Source organism: Delphinus delphis, chromosome X, assembly GCF_949987515.2.
Source record: "Delphinus delphis chromosome X, mDelDel1.2, whole genome shotgun sequence".
Lineage (NCBI taxonomy): Eukaryota > Metazoa > Chordata > Mammalia > Artiodactyla > Delphinidae > Delphinus > Delphinus delphis.
The window spans coordinates 57,791,564-57,804,112 of NC_082704.1; the positions used below are offsets into that span (position 1 = coordinate 57,791,564).

A 12,549-nucleotide genomic window follows, 5' to 3' on the forward strand; every position below is an offset into this window, starting at 1 on the left:
GTTTTCCTCTAAGAGTTTGATGGTGTCTAGCCTTACATTTAGGTCTTTAATCCATTTTGAGTTTGTTTTTGTGTATGGTGTTAGAGAGTGTTCTAATTTCATTGTTTTACATGTAGCTGCCCAGTTTTACCAGCACCACTTATTGAAAAGGCTGTCTTAAGGCTCATCAGTAAGTGTATCAGTAGTTATGTCAGTTTGCTTTTCCTTAATTTCTCAACCTTATACAACCCTTACTTTTTTAATGTCACTTTATACACAGTGGACATTATGTGGAGTTTTTAAATACCTACGTTTTTGCTATCCAATCTTAAAATTATTTTCTTTTACTTGGAACATTTACTCTATAATATAATAAATTACTAATAAATTTGAAAAAGAAAATTATTTTTGGTAATAACTTAATATCATGATGTTTTGATAAAAACAGATTAAATAAGTGCATTATCTATGCCAATCTCAGCACAGTGATGATACCCAACTCTGCTTAATTAAGGTGTAAGTATCTCAAAACAGTGGAGCAGACAGGCAACCAGCAAAGGACATTTAATATATGCCCATGCTTATCAATCCTGTTAACATAAGTGTTTAAAATTTTCAAATCTAAATATAGAGGGGCATTTATAAAGTTGCAGAATACAATATAAGAATTATAATTATATACAATCCTGTTTGTGGACAACTTGCTTTAGCTGGCATATGTAGTGGGATTTTCAGTGGAGTATTAATAATGGTAACAATGAAAATAAACTGTGTGTTTTAATAGTCTTTACAGTATGAGTTACGGAAAACAGCAGGTAAACATTTGTTCATCATTATTGCCGTAAACACACACACACACACACACACATCTTCAGCAAGACTGAAGTGCTTGTGGTAGGCTAAATAATGGTCCCCAAACGTTATCCACTTCCTAATCTCTGGAACCTGTGAATATTACTTTATATAGCAAAAAGGACATATAGATGTGATTAAGGATCATGAGTTGAGGGGATTATCATGGACTATCTGGGTGGGTCCGAGATAATCCCAAGAGTCTATGAGAAGGATTCAGAAGGAGGTTTGAGTACAAGAGAGGAGAAAGCAATGTGACCACAGAAACAGAGATTGGGATAATGCAGCCAGTAAAAGAGGCAAGGAACAGACTCACCCTAAAGCTGCCAGACAGCTGACCCAGATGACACCTTACTTTACCCTCATTAACACTCATTTATTTACTTCTTCCCTTTAGAACTATAAGAGAATAAACTTGTATTGTTTTAAGTCACTAAGTTTATGGTAATTTTTTATAGCTTCAACAGGAAATTGATAGGGGCTCAAGGTCACAGTGCCTATATTGCTACTTGCCCTCCAATCTTTTAACTTCAAATTCTAACTTCTGCAGTATCCATCACACCAGGCACTTGACACAAAGCAAGCCGATATAAGAACCCTAATAGATAAATCTGCACAACTTTAAAATTCACTTCTAATCCATTGGTAAGTATTGTTTAAGGAATAGCTATTTGGTCTTCAAAAATTTTAGAATTAAAGGGTTGAAAACATGTTCATCCCTTGATACATTGTATTGTTTGAAATTAGGAAGCAGAACAACTTGAATTTGTTTTGCTTATACATGCTGAAGTGTATACACTTTTAAAGACAGCTTAGAATTAAGAGTTAACTTCTAATAAGTAGTGGTAAGAGCTATCCAACCAGTTTTCTATGGTACCACATATCAAAGTCTCTACAATATAACAGTCTTATTTAGCACTCAGCATTTTAGGGTGAGGGAGAGAGGCATGGCAAAAAGCAGTTGCAAATTATTTTTTAACAGCAGGAAAGCTTTAAAGACCTATACAGTTTGTCATCATCTCATATTCTATTCCAGAATACTTGGAACAAAGTCTTATTTCAATCAGCTCAATCTATACAAGCTATAAAATGCAAAAACAGTCCAAACCCTATAGTGTACAGAATATGCACTATTTAACACTCATTAAATGAAGTACAGTCAATGAAGATTATCAAATAAGAAGCACACACAGCATTCTAAATTTTTAAATCACCTTAGGGTCACTAACCGGAGATTGTACAAATAGCATGTGCAAGACAAAAAAAAAGAAAAAACAAAAAGAAAAACCAAAGAAAAAAACAAAGAAACAAACTTCTCAGTGCATCACACCAATCAGGATAAAATGTATGGCATTTTTATGATACTAATATTACATTACAACTGTCAATTTTAACTGGGAATGACAAAGAAGTGAAATTTGTATAAGAGCAAGAACCAGCCAATTAAAATGCTAAAATAAAACAGATCACCTGCTTTCTTTGGAAAAAACACTGACAATGTAATGTGTGCAGGTAACTCACTAAATTTTTTCTCATTTATTTGCCCCCTAATAGAAGTGCCTTAACTTTTTTCCTGTAAATATTCTACCTGTTATAACAGTCTGATATTAAGGCTTGTGTAAACGCTAATTTGTTATTGAAACATACTATTTTTTGTTTGATAAGATTGTCTTTGTGAATAAAAAACATATCTGGTTATAAACCATAGAATAAAGCCCCCAAAAGAAAAATGTGACATTTTCTAAGCTAGTGAGAAATAAATTAAACCATGATGTATCAGTTTAAAATTATATCAATATTAAATGACATTTCTATGTTCTATTTTTTCCCATAAAATTAAACAGTGCAGAATAGGGCTTGGGCTACAATTAATCACTTTTGATTTTCTTAAAAACAAAATTTTATTTGCTATAAACAGTTAAAAGGCAATTATCTTCCTTCACAACACACGTGGACATTAAATGTAAGGTTTTAAAAATATCCACAACCTAAAAGAAAAATATTTTTAAATGGCTAAAAGGAATCAAAATAACAAAGTTTAGTGTACAGAAGAGTAGATATAAACAACACCAACATCATTGGTGTTGAATTTTGAATAGATCACAATAAGTTCCAAAGTTTTTCTACCTGTACAAATAAAAAAAGGTGTCCTTTCTAAAGTTTGAGGCTATGCACTGCATATCACCCCCCAACAAGTGTATGAATAAGGTTTTAAAAATGTTGCCAGTATTAAGTTCTTCTGTACCTAAAATTAGAGGACAGCAATAGTATAGTGATTAGGGTGCATGAATTCTCAAAACGTAGTTATGATCCAACATTAGTTATGGTGGTTATTTTAACTGAAAAAGACTTTTCAGAAGAAATACTAGCCCTATGCTAACCACCAGAAGAATGCGGGCTTCTACTGACCAAGTCACTCTTATATTTAGATCCTTGGCTGGCTTAGGCCTTGAGCTTCTCTCAAACGGAAATGAGTCTGAAAGTTGATGACAGACTTCAGAGTTACATGAATTGAAACACAGGCAGATTCCATCTGGGTAAGAGCCCTGACTCAGTTCTCACTAGGAAACAAAGGTGGGCCTTCTCCAACTTCAAAATTAAAATATACGATTTTATATATTTTATGTGTGAAAGCAGAATATTCATTGCTGACACAAAATTTGTATGTCCCAGTTTTGAAGGCTGTTTCTTCATCTTTTTGTATAACATATTGCCATCAGGGTCGTCAGATCGACAATCTACATCATAGTGACTGCCAGTAGTCGCCTGGAACTCGAGGGTGTACTTGGTGACAGGCGTAATGTCCTAGTAGAAGCACTGCTAGGCATAGTTGGGCAGTTTGAATCTGATCTCAGTGCCACCAGGTGGGCACCATTAGCAGCAGTGGCCCAGTGACCTGCGGCGTCTGCCCAGCTCTGCGCTGACACCATCCGCGGCATCTGGAGATGCTGTGGTGGTTGCCTCTACAGAGCTGTGGAGAGACTAGGGTCGGGTCTGCACCAACTCAGGGCACGCACTGTAGAGTCTCTCTGAGCCTAAGAGAGATTAAGGATGAGCAGTGATCCGCTGGGTGTGGGTGAGGGTTGCTGAACAACCAGGGCCTAGTGCTGGGAACGATCCGGGAAACAAGACTCCTGAGTTTTTAAAATGGATAATGTCCCCAAATTTATGCTGACGATACGTACTCCATTTAAGAACTTAAAGGAAAACCATTTGTCAGTGAAGTCTGCTGAAACACAGAATACTGCAAGGGATTATATATAAATTGTTAAAAAATAAACATGGAACATTTTAAAAAATAGGTCACAAATTCAAATCCAATCACTTATAATATACTGGAAATGAAATAGCCCAGCTTTGAATCCAAAGTGGTTGGGTTTGAATCCAAGCTACATATAACTTTACCCTTATACCCACAGTGTCTTTGTAAAATGAAAACAATAACATCTACCTTGTAGAGCTGTTTTGAAGATTAAATATGAAGTGCTTATAATATTACCTGGTACTCAATATATGGCAATTATTAATATTACTAGAAGATGAAAAGATTAAGTTGTTAATTCAACCAGGTAAAGTACAGAAAATTCCATATACAAACAGACACATCCACAATTGTCAAATGAACTTTCTGGTCTTGGCTAGAGCATATTTGCAAGGAAACTTATCAGAGGGCAACATTGCAATGTGAAGCTTAAGATTAAGTCCAGAAAACTCTAAACAACTTTAAACTACTTCAATTATTTGCTGTCCTCCCTACCCAGCACCAAGAAGCCAGACAAATCAACTCCAACAATGTTCTTTCTGGTGCTTTCTGCAGGAGTGTACCTAGAGAGAAGCAAGAGAAGTCAATGTGTGTTCTGACTATTGAGTGATAGATTGTCTGGAATTCACCAACTTGCTCAATATCCTTTGACCTGTATTCTCCCTTTCAGGAATGTTCTTAGATAAATAGTTTGTCATCAAACTTTGTCCTACACCCTAAATTGCCTTCAACCCACTCCAAACTTCTCCTTCCCAAGTCTATTCAGCTTAAAGGTTTACTAACAATTTCGGTGGTTGCTGATTAGGAACGTAAAGTGTGACCTCCCTGAAGTATTTGCATTTCTACAGTGGACAATATAAGACCCTCTTACACACACACACACACACACACACACACACACACACACACACACACAAACATACACACCTACAAAATTTCAACATTTAACAGAATGATATTATACTAATGAAATGGCATATAATATGTATGGGTATATGAACTTTTATAGATATGTCTACTTGCATTTCTGCTTTATAAATATACCTGATATTTGCATTATTGCTTAGAAATGTACCTGAATTTTGATAGAAAAAAAATTTCTAACTTGAGTGCTGTCTCAAAGAATCTCCCCTGAATAACTCAGAAGTCATTTAATCTATAGTAATGTCAATGTTTTGCTGTCAAATGTATCCCTTCCCCCTCTCCTTATCCTTAAGGAGCAGCTGGGGCTCAAATTGCACACTTGCTGGCTGACTGGAATTTTGCTGTTAAAAAATTTCATGCTCCCATGCATGGATTACACATGGGCCGGAGAAGAACATAGCCATGAGAATGCCATTCCCAAAACAGGCAGCACCTTGGGTCTGTTGTAGCATTTGTCCATTTTCATTTGTTCTTCATAATGCTATGTTTTTTGTCATTCACATACAACTTAAGTAACTGTCCAGAGTGATTTGGCATTGATAATACAAACCATTTCTCGACCTGCTTTAATATAGTTATTTTTTTATCCCTTTATAGAATTAGATTCATTGTTAATTTTTGCTGAAAAATAAAATGGTAGTGTTAATTTTTAGAAACATACTAATTAGTTCTGCCTTGAGTTACCTCAAGGTGTATTTACGTTTGTGTGTGCATATACACATGTTGTGTACATACTTCTAGATAGGTTGAAAACTTAGGCTTCCATATAATTATGAATTGTTAAACTGACTGTATTAGTTTACTAGGGTTTCTGTAACAAAGTACCATAAATTGGGTGGCTTAAACAACAATTGATTGTATCAACAGTTCTGGAGATTAGAAGTCTGAACACAAGGTATCAGCAGGGTTGGTTCCTTCTGAAGGATGTGAGGGAAGAATCTGTTCCATGCCTCTCTCTTTGGCTTATAGGTGGATGTTTATATGTCCACATAATGTTCTCCCTGTGTATTTAATCCTGTCTCCAAATTTCACCTTTTTATAAGGACACAAGTCATATTAGATTGGGGTCAACTGCAATGGCCTCATTTTAACATGGTAAAGACCTATCTCTGAATAAAGTTATATTATGAGGAACTGCAGGTTAGAACTTGAACATATAAATTTTAGTGGAATACAGTTTGGCCCATAACATTGAGTGAGATCTTCTTTTCAAAGATTATTTCAATGTCTTTAAGCAAAATTGAAAAAACATTTAGCCAGATTATTTAAGTATGAGTTCCACTTTTACTTTTAGGAGGTAGAGATTATGAGCTCAGTTGCCTGATCAGTATTTTGAATACAATAAATATTCAATAAATATTTGGAGAAGGAATGAAAGCATCATAGTCCAGGAGAGGTAAAAGGTGACATCATAAGCTTCCTTGATTTGCTTTATTTTTTTTTGAACCTGAGGGTATGGGTTGTTGATAGTCTGCTATGGGGGTTTAAGATAGGAATCATATTCAATTACCAAAACTCCTATTTGGAATCATTTTTCCACAGAGTTTCCTAGTGTAAGGCTTAGAACAAGAAGTTCAACAATTTCCCTGGACTTATGGGTAAATTGGGTTTTGAAATGCTTTATTTTAGCGTCTTTCTTGGTTGTCTTTGACTGAAAGTCAATGTAGGAGGGTCTTGAGACTTATGGAGAAAAGGTTGGAAATTTGGCTGAAAAACTGAGGCAGCCAATTTTTGATTCCTGATTTTGCAAATAGTAGACGGAGGCACTACTCTAATATTTATGAGCCAGGAACAATTTGAAGATAGAAGCTCACATTCAACCAATTAAAGTTTAATTTTGACTGAGAGCAAAGCCAAGTGGTCATTCACTCTTCCCTATGAAATACTTTAAAGTTACTCAATCAATCCAAAGGGAATGGGAGTACAGTGATCCCTTCTACTATAGCCTCTCCTTGCCTGCTTGCTAAAATATGGAATATCCTTTGGAAAGTATGAGGGTTGTGTGTTTGCCTGCAGATCTAGTCTATGTCTTCTAAAGAGAAAACCCTCTTCTCTAAGATCTGCTTTCATCTGAAGTGGAACTATTATATCACTAACATTAATATATATATATATTTATTTTATATTTTTATTAATTAATTAATTTAATTTATTTATTTTTGGCCGTGTTGGGTCTTTGCTGCTGTGTGCAAGCTTTCTCTAGTTGCAGCGAGTGGGGACTACTCTTTGTTGTGGTGTATGGACTTCTCATTGTGGTGGCTTCTCTTGTTGCAGAGCACAGGCTCTAGGTGCACGGGCTTCAGTAGTTGTGGCATTGGGCTCAGCAGTTGTGGTTCACAGGCTCTAGAGTGAAGGCTTAGTAGTTATGGTGCATGGCCTTAGTTGTTCCGTGGCATGTGGGATCTTCCCGGACCAGAGATCGAACCTGTGTCTCCTGCATTTGTAGGCAGATTCTTAACAACTGCACCACCAGGGAAGCCCTATATTTTTATTTTAATATTTAGACATTCATGTGTTTTCCAAAACCCTCCAAATCTTCCTCTGCATTATCATGTTTCTGTCATTCAAGATGATTATTGTCAGGCAGTTTTTTAGACTAAGCAAATTAAAGAAAGTAGTATTGGTGGTGGTGGTACATGCATGTTAGAAGAACATGCTTATTTGACATTAAACGTTTAAATATCTTCTCGATTTGAAATGAGACTTTAAAACAAAGAACCAAAAATATTAGGTCTAACTCAATATGACCCTTTCATTAAAATCCCTTAAAACTCTTAAGAAAGTTTGTGGGTACAGGCCAAATTAAAATTTTCCTTATGCTGTATTTGCTGCTTAAAGTTAGAATAACAAGTCTGATGAAATGGCCTACCTAGCATATTTATATATAATACTTGGATGTCACATGCTGCTCCCACCTCACTAACCTAGTACAAAATGGGATTGCACCTGGCTCTATTTAGAGGTGGAAAGGCAGCCTTGCATGAAAGTTTTAGAAACTTGTCTGACAGCCTGAATTTTTATGCACCCACATTCTTCTGTGGAAACACAGAGACAGGGAAATAGGCAAAATCCCATTTATTTTTTCCAGTAAAACTCTGCTTTATGAGCATGTGTTAGCAATAACAATAGCTAACATGTATATAGCACTCACTATGTGTCAGCAGAGCCACCATACTGTCCAAATCAAGGAATTACCATTCACACTGCATTCTATGTAAATGGCATCCACTGGAGTTATACAATGCGGAGGTACTGAATTTTAGGCTCTGTTCTAAGCACTTTACATATATTACCACAATATAATACTCATAACAGCTCTAAGAGCTAAGTACTATTATGTCGACTCAACAAATGCAGAAACTGAGGTACAGAGTACATAAATACTTTGTTCATGGTCACATAGTAAGTGACAGAAAGTAGATTCAAACTCAGACAATCTAATTGTAGAATCCATGGTTTTAACCACTACACATACTGACTCTATGAAGCTTGGAAAGAGTATATGGCTTTGGAAATGAAGAGATAGCAGTGACTGAATAAAGAATGTCTGAATGCAGTTAGCATGCAAACTGCATGCTTGAAAAGTTCTTCACATTTGCTTAACATGAGCTACAAATTTGATTCTGAACTTTTAAACTTTCAATGCAATGAAGGAAACCTTATCAGTTGCATGATTCACATTATCTAAATGGAAAATATAGAAGCAGAGTTATTGCTACTGAGATCAGGAAACTATTGCTATGAAGATCAGAAAACTAGTCTTTTTATGAGCAGTCTTGAAGAGTATGTTGTGAGCGATATCATCAACAGCACCTCCATAGTAAACACAGTAACATGTTTCTTAAGGCCTATTTCTATTAATATTGCTTACTGTAAATTGATGCCATAAAGCCAAAGTGATCTTCCCTCTAAATTATTATTGAGCTATACTTGGTCAAAATAAAGTAACCCTGTAGTCCATATTCACGTTTCTCTGGTGGTCTTGCTTAAGCCAACAATGGACTGCAAAGCATCCAAGGAAAACAAAGGGACTTCTAGGGACTTCTCTGTAAGTATAAGCTCTTTCCATTCAGAATTTGAAAATGTTGAGCAACACTAAGTTCCAGGTTATACTTTGTGATGAGAAACTGATATGCAGGTAAAACATGTATATTAAATGCAGGTCCACCTGCTTTAAAAGTTGATGACCACTTTGTCATAGACCAGTGCTGCTACCAAGAATTCTGAGTGTGTAATTCAAGGAGAATCAGTGCAGTGTCAGTTAAGGTTAAGCATCTGAACTTTTGAGCAACTCATACCTGATCCCAAGCCACTTAGTTACTATGTGACCTGGGATAAGCTACCAATCTCTTAAAATTTCCTTCTTCACTGGTAAAATAAAGATAAAAATACCTATCAATACCTACCATTAAGTACTTAAAATTGTAGGGACATAAATATTTTTGTGTCAGAAATATATGATTATTGATTACTTTTTCAATATTCTGCACAAACTTTATATATAACAGGTAGAATCAGGCTTAGGAAAAATAGAAAAAAGGAACATTACCTTCAGTTCCCCACCCTCCTTCTTTCTAGTCCTATTTATAGTAATCCTCCTTGCTTCTACGAGGAAAAAGCAGAACAAAGCTCATTAATACTGGGGCATTAGTGAGTAAGTGTGGCAGTATAGAAGATAGATTTTTCTTTAGTCCAACAGACACATCCTCAAGCTCTGACACTTACTTTTGTTTCATAAGCCCCAAATTTCTCATTTAGTAAACAAAGGCAATAAATCCTACTCCACAGGTTTGTTGAAAGGATGGGAGGTAACCAATGTGAAAGTATTAATACAGTGGTGCCACATATAAGGTGTTCAATAAATGGTAGTTATTACTGGTATTGTTATTACGCTGTTATAATAGTTAGCCTTGGAGACATGAACTTTAGACACAGCTGTTATCCTAACTCATGGTGTGTCCTTGGGTGATATATAAATGTACTTGATAAATTACAAATAATTATTTAAATAGTAGTAGTAGTAGGTAAGATGTAGTATGTAATAGTAGTAGTATTTGTATACATTCATTTTTTAATATTCTTTTCCGTTATGGTTTATCACAGGCTATTCAATATAGTTCCCTGTGCTATACATTAGGACCTTGTTGTTTATCCATTCTAAATGTAAAAATTTGCATCAACCAATACCAAATTCTCAAACCATCCCTCCCCCACCTCCTCTCCCCCTTGGCAACCACAAGTTTGTTCTCTATGTCTATGAGTCTGTTTCTGTTTTGTAGATAGGTTCATTTGTGTCATATTTTAGATACCATATATAAGTGGTATCATATGATATTTGTCCTCTTTCTGACTTTTGCATCCATGTTGCTGTAAATGGCATTATTTCATTCTTTATTATGGCTGAGTAGTATTCCATCATATATATGTACCACATCTTCTTTATCCATTCATCTGTCAATGGACATTAAGGTTATTTCAATGTTTTGGCTATTGTGAACAGTGCTGCTATAAAAATAGGATTGCATATATCTTTTTGAATTATAGTTTTTTTCTATGTATATTCCCAGGAATGGGATTGCTGGAACATATAGTAATTCCATTTTTAGTTTTCTAAGGAAACTCTATACTGTTTTCCATAGTGGCTGTACCAACTTACATTCCCACCAACAGTGTAGGAGAGTTCCCTTTCCTTCATATCCTCTCCAGCATTTTCTATTTGTAGACTTTTTAATAATGGCCATTCTGACCCGTGTGAGGTGGTACCTCATTGTAGATTTGATTTACATTTCTCTAATAATTAGTGATGTTGAGCATCTTTTCATGTGCCTACTGGCCATCTGTATGTTTTCTTTGGAGACATGTATTAAGGTCTTCTGCCTATTTTTCGATTGGGTTATTTGTTTTTTTGTTGTTGAGTTGTATGAGTTATTTGTATATTTTGGAGATTAAGCCCTTGTGTGTCACCATACTTGCAAATATTTTCTCCCATTCGATAGGTTGTCTTAATTTTTTAAAATTGTTTCCTTTGCTGTGCAGAAGCTGGTAAATTTGAGCAGGTCCCCTTTGTTGACTTTTGTTTTCTTTTTATTCCCTTGGGAGACTGACCTAAGAAAACATTGGTACTATCTATGTCAGAGAATATTTTGCCTATGTTTTCTTCTAGGAGTTTTATGGTGTCTTGGCTTATGTTTAAGTCTTTAAGCAATTTGAGTTTATTTTTATGCATGGTGTGAGGCTCTGTTCTAACTTCATTGATTTACATACAGCTGTCAAACTTTCCCAGCACGACTTGCTGAAGAGATTATCTTTTTCCCATTTGATATTCTTGCTTCCTTTGTCAAAGATTAATTGACCATAGGTGTGTGGGTTTATTTTTGGGCTCTCTATTGTGTTCCATTTATCTATATGTCTGTTTTTGTACAAATATCACACTGTTGATTACTGTAGCTCTGCACTATTGTCTGAAGTCTGGGTGAGTTATGCCTACTGCTTTTTTTCTTTTTTCCCTCAGTATTGCTCTAGCAATTCTGGGTCTTTTATGGTTCCATATAAATTTTTGGATTATTTATTCTACTTCTGTGAAAAATTTCATGGGTAATTTGATAAGAATCACATTAAATTTGTAGATTTCTTTGGGAATTATAGCCATTTTAACAATATTAATTCTTCCAATACAAGAACATGGGATACCTTTCCATTTCCTTGAATTCTGTTTTATTTCCTTTATTAATGTTTTATAGTTCTTAGTTTATAAGGCTTTCACCTCCTTGGTCAGTTTTATTCCTACGCATTTTAATTTTGGGGGTGCAATTTTAAAAGTTATTGCTAATTTACATTCCCACCAATGGTGCAAGAGGGTTCCCTTTTCTCCACACCCTCTCCAGCATTTATTGTTTGTATATTTTTTTAAAAACTTCTTTACTGGAGTATAATTGCCTTACTTTTTTGTGTTAGTTTCTGCTGTATAACAAAGTGAATCAGCTATACGTATATATATATCCCCATATCCCCTCCCTCTTGCGTCTCCCTCCCACCATCCCTATCCCACCCTTCTAGGTGGTCACAAAGCACTGAGCTGAGCTGATCTCCCTATGCTATGCGGCTGTGTCCAACTAGCTATCTATATTATACTTGGTAGTGTATATACGTCCATGCCACTCTCTCACTTCGTCTCAGCTTACCCTTTGCCCTCCCCATGTCCTCAAGTCCATTCTCTCTATCTGTGTCTTTATTCCTGTCCTGCCCCTAGATTCTTCAGAACCATTTTATATTTTTTAGATTCCATATATATGTGTTAGCATACGGTATTTGTTTTTCTCTTTCTGAATTACTTTACTCTGTATGACAGACTCAAGGTCAACCCACCTCACTACAAATAACTCAATTTCATTTCTTTTTATGGCTGAGTAATATTCCATTGTATATATGTGCCATGTCTTTTTTTTTTAACATCTTTATTGGAGTATAATTGCTTTACAATGGTGAGTTAATTTCTGCTTTATAACAAAGTGAATCAGTTATACATATACATA

At 35.4% G+C, this 12,549-nt stretch overlaps 1 pseudogene; it reads right to left on the reverse strand.

Annotated features, from left to right (window-relative positions):
- Positions 1-3,135: 3,135 nt before the first annotated feature.
- Positions 3,136-3,770, reverse strand: LOC132418363 (transmembrane emp24 domain-containing protein 7-like; annotated as a pseudogene).
- Positions 3,771-12,549: the final 8,779 nt, after the last annotated feature.